The following is a 3179-nucleotide window of genomic DNA, read 5'->3' as shown; positions in this document are numbered from 1 at the left end:
TGAGACGAAAAGCAATTATCAAAAATACATGTGTGTAATTAAAAGATAATTTTAATTTGTAAAATGTTATTACCACAGTTGATAAAGTCAGTGCACAAAGGCAAAATACATGTGTACCAAAAATGTACTGTATTTTGTGGTTCTTCTAGAGACTGAGAGATTTGCATGAAAATATGAATTTTCATACCATTCCTAGATATTTACTGTAGATGAGTACATAACTCAAATTTAAATACCGCTACATAATATTTCAATTCAATTTTAATTTTAAAAAAAACTGTATTCACATCCAATATCTTGTATGGTAATACCAGAAGGAATCACTTCATTGGAAGCATGTAAACCAACAATGGGAACATAATATTCTTATAATGATATTTAAATACTTATCGGGCAGTGTTCCAATATAACAATTTTTTACGAATTAATTGATGCCTATCATAACACAAATACAAGATGTAAATTGAAAAACACTTTGGTCCTGCCAAAAAGGTGAAATGATTTTGGAAAAAGAACTTTTAAATATCACTCAGTAAAATTATGGAACAATCTATCATCAGATATTCATAGCAATATTCATTCTCTTTCCTTACAATCCTTTAAAAACCTCATTTAATTTTACCCATTTGTTTTTCTTTTCTGTTCCTTGTATTTATATATGTAATTTATATATTTTTATATACATTTTTTCTTTCAATTTTGTTTGTTTTCATTTAATGTAGTTTAAGATCATACCTCAGGGAAAAAATACTGACTGAGTATCCAGAATAAAGAAAGACATCTATCTATCCGTCTGTCTGTCTGTCTATTGTCATCATCATTATCCTCATGAATTGAAAAATATGTTCCATGAACTGTACAAGAACAGTCCACTTGACTATTCCACTATCTATACTTTATGAGGGGTTACCACTTCTTGACTCGGGGCAGCGTCGTTTTCTGTCGCAGTCTAACGGCAGTAGACCTGAGGCAGTAGGCCAAAGCAGAAACTGCTGTTACATCGAATTTGCCAGTGTGTTTCTAGCGTATGCGCACTAGTGAAAACGACGCTGCCTCAACATCGGTTGTTGGAGCCCCCCTCTTGTAGAACCAATCCAAATTATATACACTTTTGGCAATTTCAAAATCATTTACCAGTCAGATATATATCTTTTTTAATTATTAACACTTATATTACTTGCAATCGATGACGCACACTGATGCATATACCCTAGTGGGGTCCTCTGTCAGTATTGATTCAGATTCAGATAATCAGACACAGATTTTCTTAAATATTAATACAGGGAAATTTAATCAAAATATTCCCTTTACTGTAATCACAAAACGACAACAATTTAGACATCAACAACAGTTTAAATTCAATACCTGTTACATTTTTTTTTTTTACATTTTAAATACATTACTTCTTTGGACAGAGAATGTATTTCTACGACTTAATGTCCCAGTCCTTATTACTGGTCTTGTACCAATATTAGTATGGATGGTTCTCAATGTATTAATATTGGTAAAACCTGTTAAGTTTCAAAGTAAAGACTTCATTGGACTAAATCCAAAATTTAATAATTACCAACTTGAATTAATTTCACAAATTTTAAATTAAAGCGACTCTAATCTTAAAAGTTTTACTCTATGGTAAATAGAACTGTGTAAATGTCTCAGTTGAAATACACTGATAGAATAAAGAAAATTACTATTTTCCTAATAATACTCTACTGTTATTTAAAATGCTGTTTGAAAGTTGTCAAAACAACAAACTCAAATATATTTTTTAATCTAATTTTAATGAAGACGGATAAGCGTTAAAAAATATTTTTTTTTTATGTATCTGTTTTTAGAATGTAATGGAAAAAGTGACCTTTTACTGTATCCCTTTTTTTTTTAGTGTAATGCTTACTTATTTTATTATTTATATGTCAGAAATGTTTTATTTCTAGTTTGATACTGCATTTTGATGTGGTGTTATTTAAATGAATGTTTCCATACATTAAAGTATTTTATCTCTCGGTTTTGGAGGTTTTTAAATAATGAAGTTGAAATGTTCAAAGCTTGAATGTGGTAATCCATCCTTTTTTAGTAGGCCTACTACCCCAGGGTCAGTTACTTTTTAGTACCTCAATTAACAATAAAACAATAAAGAGGATATGCCGTTGTAGTACGATTTGTATACCGTATTGGTATAAAACTTTTATGTTATGCTAACTGCAGTTTTATTTAGGCAACAATCTGATGTGTTTACTATAAAATTTGAGTATATTGTATTAAGTTCATTTCCATTAATTTATGGTAATAAGGAGCATACTTGACTATGTCTTATTAAATAAATATTAAAACTAGACTGACCCCAAAATGAATTTGCAACCAACCAACACAACACATAAAACAAACATGATTCTCTTCCTTCGGCTGTGGATCAAGCAATCTTCAGAATTTCGCACAAAATGTTATTAAATTTAAACGGCTTAATTTTTAAAACCAATACATTAGATACCGATACACACACTGCATATTACTTACCGTAGGCTATTTACTTAGGAGTACTAAGTAGAACTAAGCTAGGCCTTGCCTAACTAAGGCGACCACAGCAGTTGTTCATTCATCAACATCTAGCCTCCTCGGCAAGGTCCTTCCCTCCTCCGTCACCTGGTCCTGCCTAGAGAAATGTTTTCGAGTGTAAAACAAGCGCGGAATATTCACCTAACTTACTAGGCCTACTTCATTTCAATCTCAATTTCATCGGATATTCTTAAAATGTAATAATCTTCATCTGTCTATCACTGTTTTTCCACAACAGTGCTGCTGCCGAAATGCTGAGCAGCCCGTGTTTTGTTTGATCCACACTCCGAAATGGCAGGGGAAATGGAGCGTGAAGGCTAATATTACGCATGCGTCATTCTGTTGCACATTTTTTTGTGTTCAACAAACAATACTGTACCTACGAATACGAATACATGTTTTGGCCATAAAATCATAGGTTGGATGATTATTTAAAAATGCATGTTTGAAAAGATTAAACAAAAAAAGTACTCATTTGATATGATCTGCTTCCAACCTACTTTGTATAGTATAAAATGAGTACGAATGCACAAAGTAGAGTCACGTGTGTTATCGCTGAGGAAGAGCACAAGCGTGCTCGAAATAATAAAAAATTATCTTATGTCTATTATGTCAACGTATACGAC

The sequence above is a fragment of the Anneissia japonica genome, unplaced genomic scaffold (genome assembly GCF_011630105.1).
Source record: "Anneissia japonica isolate Jap-2015-1 unplaced genomic scaffold, ASM1163010v1 scaffold640_len1575945_cov177, whole genome shotgun sequence".
Classification (NCBI taxonomy): Eukaryota; Metazoa; Echinodermata; class Crinoidea; order Comatulida; family Comatulidae; genus Anneissia; species Anneissia japonica.
The sequence above is the reverse complement of the archived record's forward strand: the minus strand, read 5'-3'. Positions refer to the sequence as shown.